Consider the following 8,145-nt stretch of genomic DNA (forward strand, 5'->3'; position numbering starts at 1 on the left):
AAAGGATCAGGAAATCGTCAAACGTATGGATTCTATATTTAATAGAAGCAAACCACGCGCCTGATGCTGCAATTAAAAGTTTTTCCACTATTTGTAAACGTTCTCTATCGGTCAGCCGATACATTTCTAAACACTGCTGCAATCTACGCAGAAAAACACGAGGCTGTCCATTGGTAATATTCCCGTCAAAAGTGGGAAAACGTTCGATGTCCCTCAGCGAAACCTTGGAACCCATACTAACATAAGCAGGGGAATAGTTACTGGGAATTAACATATTATCCTGCACAATCGGAGTCGTCACCGGATTTACCACCGACGACGTAGTAGCGGTGTTATAATTACCCATGTAATTAAAAGGGATTCTATTGGTCGTATTAAATATGTTGGGCTCCATTCCCGGACCAATCGCACCCGTGAACAACGACTCAGAATGGCACCCATCTCCTCTTCCCGGCAATACGCTATGTGATTGTATACCTCCATGTAAGGAGGGAGCACTCACGCTAGTGACCGTAGTCGTCACAACACTCGACTGATTCGGCACACTATTAGAATTGAACCACGACTTTGGTTCTGACCGATGCATGGGGTAGTGCGTCGCAATATCCCGTGCATCAACTGACGTTAAATTTTCTTTTCCTGCGCTACATGTAGTTGTTATCGCAGGTAATATTTCTGAGAAATCGCTACCGGGGAAAGGATAGGTTACCTCTGGTTTTCCGCAACTAGGTTTCGTTATTTCTCTTTGAATATTTACTATTTCGTTCTGAATTTTCGAAATTTTTTGGTCAGTCATTTCCAGTTTGGTTTCTAATGATAAATCTGACAAGGTTGACTTTAAACTATCAATTTCGGCCTGCTGTGTTTCTAATTTATTGTTAATCTTGTGCAATTTGGTATCTATTTGTTCGATTTCAGAATTTACATTATCTAATTTACCCTCAGTCTCCTGCTGAAATTGCTTTAGGGACTGTTGAGCCTCGCATCTGACCAAATCAATTTCAGTAGACGTTTGCTGCCTCAATGTGGTTATTGAGGAAGCAAAGTCCAAACATATGTTGTCGATTTTCTGGGTTAATACCTCGAATCGAGATTCGGTTTCTCGTTTCGAGGTGTCAAATTTTTCATTTATTTCACGTCTCATTTTCAGACTATTTTCATTTATTTCACGTCTCATCTCCAGGCTATTATTATCTATTTTTTCATTTATTTCGCGTTTCATTTCCAGGCTATTATTATCTATTTTTTCATCTATTTTTTGTAGCATTTGCTGCAATGAAAGGAGGAGAGCGTCATTATTAGATGACACAGTCTTCCTTTGCTTTTCTTTGGGTTTATCACCAATTGGATCCCCATCTCTTTCATCATCATCGAGGTCAGATATCTCCACTGGAGATATTTGGCCTCGGTTCTTCGGGGTACTAAACCCTCGCTCACCGTCTGAATCGGGATGTTCCTTTTCCTTTTCTGAGGATAAACTCATAGGTTCACGCGACTGGTGGAGCTTCCCTTCACATTCTTTACAATATTTAACTATTTCACCAGCCCGGACCTTTTCTACATTTTCAGCAGTATCCTCTAAATTAATACAACTGAAATGAATCCATTTCAGCCCACATTCGTGACACCTCACTAGCCTACGAGAGACGCGAGCTCTTTTCTCACTACTTTCTAATGTACATTGTGTACATGAGACTTCCGCGTTCTCGTGTGATACGACTTCTCTATTGGTTGCCATAGCTTCGACCCAAAAAGACACAATATAAATACATGCAATTATATACTTATCGACTAACAAGACTTATTATTCAGGTACTATTCATAAATTAAGGGACTCCTATCTAATTCCCTCCTTGGGTCAACTTCCAGCATTTTCAAATTTTAGAATTTACTTTGACAAATTCCTTCATTTCCCCCTTTCTACAGAGAGAGACAAAGATAGCAGAATAGCCAATGACTATAATTATTTAATCTTACTGTAACTTTTTAATTATGCACCTTTTGTGGCCAAGTCAATATGTGCTCGATCCTAAACAGTGTTTAATAAATAATTTCAGATCCGTTACCAGGGAAAACAATTGTTTCCATGGCAACTGTCCGATGTCAACGGTCGCCAATATTGAAAGAAAACTCCTGTCCGTTGCCATAGAAACCGCCGTTTCCAGGGCAACAGGTCCTGTCACGGTTAGCCAAAATTGAAAGAAAACACAATTAAAAAAAATATGTAAACGAAGAAAATAATACGCAATGTAGAGGAGAGGAGTCGCTAACATTAATTCTCTTTAATGAGAACGATTTACGAAACATCATCTACTAATCGAAATCCAGATTATTTTCTGATAAATTAAATTCCAACAAACTTTCTTGTTATTGTTAATTACTTCATATCGGACTCCCGAAGAAAACTCATCTAAACAACTTATTGACCGTGCCAATAGCGACTACTCTCAATCATGACTCCGTTTTCTTTCAATTAGAAATAGGAAAGAAAGAGAAGAAAATAGAAGGGTAAGAGAAGGAGGTAGGAAAAGAAGAAAGAAAAGAAATAGGGTATTTTAATAAGAAAACAGATTACTGGATAATTCCGGAAATATAGTAAGAAGTCGAGAAAGTCGTTGAAAGATGAATCATTCTAAATGTTATTAGCAACTAATCAATTTTGGAATGCTTCGGAATAGACACATGTTCCCTCATACCACCCAGATCTAGCTCCAGGCACCACGATCATGGGGTTGCCCAGACCTAGACCTGGAAATGAGAAAAGTGAAATTTAATTCTTTGTAATGTTATTCCAACCGGTGATTGATAACTATCCAGCATCTGAACTCTGTTCTCTAGGATCGACCACACATATGAATTAGCCAAGGAAAAAAAAAATCAAACTTATAAACTCAATATAAATTTATGTATCGTATCAATAAGAATTTCAACTTCCTGGAAGAAAGATGTCGTATTTAGGCTTATCTTGCTATTTTTGCTTCACTCCTCGAGCCGATTTAAACCGTTAGTGACGGTCCTTCATGACCTAGGTTATTTACCTTAACACATCTATTAAAACATGACACATATATTACAGATGTTAATATGACAAATGATATCACTAAAATTACTTAAATTAAATCTATCATGCATTCACACGCTCACTCACTCAGGACAGTGTATATATGTTTAAAGGAAAATCAACTAGCTACAAGGGTACAAATAGTTTATTACATTCATAGTGGAAAAAAAAAGACAAAACAAATAATTATGAAAAAAAATATTAAAAGCACAAATTCTTAGTTATATATTAATAGAGTACATAGTGTTATATTTTGGTAAATTTTTATGTATTCAATCATATTGACAAAAGAAAAGAAAAAGGAATTATTACATATATCATATCTTAGGCATGCTAAAGCAAAATTATGATTTGCGACATACGCAAAGAAGACACTTATTTCACTTAAAAAAAAATTGGACAAAGAGGAAAGAAAAAAAACTTTTAAGTGTATCAGAACTTATATGAGTCTCTACCTCACATCGGGTAATAAAATATTAATGATTTTGAGCGTTCAAATCACAAATCACGCACTACTCATAGTGTCCAAAACATTTCGCTCCATTTGACTTAGTTTGTGGTCATTTATATATCTATATATATATATCTAACTATCGGTTTACAAAACCATTTATCGTCTATATTGGGTTTGTAACTCGTAACAGTTTATGTCTGCAATCGCACATTACGACGCTTTACCCATCTAGGGAATTTTGAGAAAATAACTTTCACTAGAGGATGTTTCTCCTCTTAGACGATCTATTTCCAAACTTATTAATCGAATAATTTCGAGTTATTTATCCAACACTGGGACACTTCATGAGACCTTTCATTAGGATCACTTTCGTATATGTTTATATGCATGGTTCGGATTTAATTAAAAAAAAGGAAAAACGATCTTCCACAGGTGTATGGAGTATGATGGTTCAAATTGAGGATAGAAGAAAAAAAAACTGGTCAAGTCATAGGATACACATGTAGGTGAGAAGGATTCAAGGTGCACTTTCCACAATGGTTTTAGGTTAATTGTTCAGGGATAATATTTGTTATGATGTGGGTTACGTTTAGACCTGCCGTTACTTTCCAATACATGCCATTACAGAATTACATGAGGTATCATTTACATTTATTCAAAAGAAAAGGAAAATTACTTAAGTGCACGGCGGTATTCATGACAAAATCTACATTCTCAAATTCGTCGGAAAACTCACTAGCAAACTATAGCAACCAATACACGTTTAGGGGGAACAGACACGAGCGCTCTTACATATATTCATAATACATTTAATATTATACTTTTACTATAAAATCATATTCGTATACTAATTACATATACATTTCGACGTATTCATTTCTCTCTCTCTCTCTCTCTATATATATATATATATATTTTCATATTCAATAAATGCGCACACATTTAAATTAATCACCCCAATAATAAAATCTTTACAAGGTTGCAAACATTGTCCAAAACAAATGACTTCCGACATTACATATGGAAAAGAAAATCGATTTTTACTTGATACCGCGCATCTATAAATTTTAGCTTTCATATATTCAATTAGTGCTTAAATGAGAAAAAAAAAACTTTGTGAGGCAGGCACGTAACACCGAGCATTTCTAAAGATATAACTATTTAAACCAAAGTACAATTTCTGGGCCCAGATCAACTACAAGGTAATCGAAAACCAAAACAGAAAGGAAAGTGACCAACGGATTACAAAAAAAAAAAACTTAAGAGGAACGACGGTGAAAGAACGTAATCGAAGTGTCGTCAAATACTAAGTCTTTGTTCATTTCAGCAATAGGTCAAAATGTGATTGAGGACCCAATCACTATCTACTTTATCCATGAATCGTGTCTTGCAACGTCTCAGCTGGTAATTTCAGATCAGAGTTGTAAGTTAAATAAATTGTAAGCAACAAGTTCAAAATCGGGGGGGGGGAAGGTTGAAAATTTGAAAAAAAAAATCTCGAAGTAATGAAGACAGAGAGAGAGATAGAGAAGAAGGAAGACGAAGAATAGGGGCGCCAAAGACTTAAGTGAGAAATAACTAGCGCTACAAAGACAGAAGTCGAATTTCTATCTTAACAAATCCATAGCCAAAATATACTTAGCATGCCAAAAGGGTGGTCTACTCAAATACGTAGACTCAAGAGGCGCCCTGCTGCCAAGGATGCAAGTTCTGTGTCCATCAGATCCCAATCCCACAAGAGTTTGGTTGTAAGATTGAAATCCGATCCCCGTATCCGGCCCAAACCAGCAGGTTCCCGGAAATCGTCCGGAAGTTTAGAGTAGGCGTTAATTTATAATTTCAAAAAAAAAGTTATCCGACCTCTTGGAAACTAGAAGATTCCAGAATAGTAATGAAATTAGAGTAATAGCTAAGATATCTCTAATGAGAATTTGCCAAAATAAAAAAAATTAAATAAACTGAATTTTGGATCGGTGATTTCTATTGCCAAATTTCACCGATAGCTACCCTGCGCAGACACGCCACGGTCTGGGATGTCGTTAATTTCCCTCATCTAATTAAACTAAGAAAAGAAATGAAAATACTTAAAGGGACTAGGGGTCGACATCCGGGTACGCTATAAATAAATTTCAATAACTAATTGTTTTGATTCTGTAACCCTATCAGAAATGTCACCTCCATGGACATTATAAGCTAGCCTGAGTAGGTAACGTGAAGAAAAAAAAAATCTCACGGAGTGGTGCATTCTATTTTTAAAACCGACCAGAAAATATAATTCACTACAGCCCTGTTGTATAACTACTATTGTCCTTTCACAATTTAATATTCAATATGTCTAGTCAGCGATTATATGATGCTACCCATTCTATCAGATGGTATTACTATGGTTGATGATTATTATAACACATAAAACTACAAAGTATTACCGTAGTCCGACTATATATCGCCCTCCGGTCCGCGTGATATTATGGTGCAGGGGTCAGAACTTGAGATGTTTGTAGCTATACGTCTCTATTCAATATCTATATATCAACACGCGGCGAAGTATTCACTGGGCTACTATATATTTAACTATATGGGTGTCCTATATTCTATATTCATTTACTATAATATTCATATACTTCATATTCATATTCATAATAATATTCATATAATATTCGTATCATTATTCTTTTCATTCACTACGACGCTATATCTTACGAACACCCTGTTTCCTCTATTTACGCCCAGCCTATATACACATTTCATCATAACACTTTAAAATCTATAATCACTACAAACATTTTCCCATTCCGATCACCGCACGACAACCTCACTCGAACCCAAGACTCTTTTACCACACACACAATACTATGTAATACTCGGTAGCTTTATTAAGAACGAAAGAAAAAAAATCCTATGTATGTTCACTGAAAATAGAATTATCTGCGATAATGTTTAATGTTTATAAAATTCTGCATCAACAATGAAATTCTACAGCCACGAAGGAAAACGGACATTTAATATAATTTCAAAGCGAAGAACTAGCATCATATCGCCCAACTTCTGTTAAAAAATTTACGTATTGTTTATTTATTTAAATATTTCAGGTTCTAGACTAAGCAGAATGTTGAAATTTTCAGAATATATTAATTTTGGGTCACTTGACCTAACTGTACATTCATATGGGCTGTGAATTATACCTTCTAGGTTTTATGTTGAAAAGAAAGATCAATTTCACGAAAACTAAATCACTAAGAACATTGACATGCGAATGGCGGTTAGTACTGACTTTTGACACTAGGGCTAGCGACGATGTAATCAACCCTTGAACAACTGAATGTGACCTTGTACACGGAATCATTATACTATATTACGTTCACTATTAAATATCGTGTATGAGTTCACTTAATGACGGAATAATAAAATATTTATCGCATAGTAAATACTACACTGTCCAACACACTCTTTCATCGCTTAATTATCACTATCACTGATACTACATTACAAATATACACATACTACTCGAACTACAAGACACATCATGCCACATTCATACTACACACTACATTAATACATGTTATACTAATAAATATACACAGAAATCATTCAGATTTTACCATGTTAAATCGGCTCGAAAGGAAAAGGAAAGAAATGAACAGGGCCAACTGGCTCTTTATTTACTAAATCACATTCTTGAAATCAACCTGTTTAATCGATGCCCTGAGGGGACATATCGGAGTATTAGCTAACAATAGGACCCCTGCCCTGAAGGGGCAGGAACCCGGAACAAACTGAATGTTCAACTCATCCCGCTGGAAGCCGTACTCCCAATTTGGGAGTCAGATAGGAGCCCTTACTGAAATTTACCCGTGCATTGTGATTACTGGACTGACTACCACAAAATTAAATACCGCCATGTATGTAATTAAAAAAAAAAATCACTCACTAACTACATAAACAAATCTATAATGGACAGGTCTTGTAACCCTCAATTAGTAGGAAAATTGGGAGGTAGAAATATGATGGGAAACACTGATCTTCTGAACCGGTTTTGGGAAAAGAAAGACGGAAATCACACTACTGTTGAATCCTGTCCATAGCGATCCGCAGATGAAAACATGGCGTCACTGTTGCACTTACTATTTCAGCTTTTTTTTTAGTCCAGTTTTGACTATGAAATTTAATAGTTTTTTGGCTCCTAGAGACTTCCAACGATTTTAGGTGTTAATGAAATCCAAATGTTACCTTGTTTGCAGCTTTCTCACTCCTTTTCAACGTTTTTGCTGCTAGACGATCCGAATCTGGCTGTTGTCAGCGAGATTTTCCGGCGTAGAATGGAATAATTGCGCCCTAATATCATAGCGTGGGTTTATCAGCCAATCAAAACTAAGCATTTTGGCGGTGGGGCTTTGAAACGAATAGAATTTGGTAAAAACTGGATTAAACTAGATTTTAGAAGGACCTAGGTATCTAAAAGAGAGGTGAAGGGTGGTCCTGAAAATTCTGTCGAATTTTAGATTGGTTATTTGATCTGGAAAGTTCCGTCCAATAGTGGATCTATATTTTCGGATAGCACTGACACCGTAAGAATTGTAATAATCCATTTACATATCCATATACAAGACTTATAACTAATTTAAAATATAAA

The sequence above is a fragment of the Thermobia domestica genome, chromosome 9 (genome assembly GCF_964235325.1).
Source record: "Thermobia domestica chromosome 9, izTheDome1.hap1.1, whole genome shotgun sequence".
NCBI classification, from domain to species: Eukaryota; Metazoa; Arthropoda; class Insecta; order Zygentoma; family Lepismatidae; genus Thermobia; species Thermobia domestica.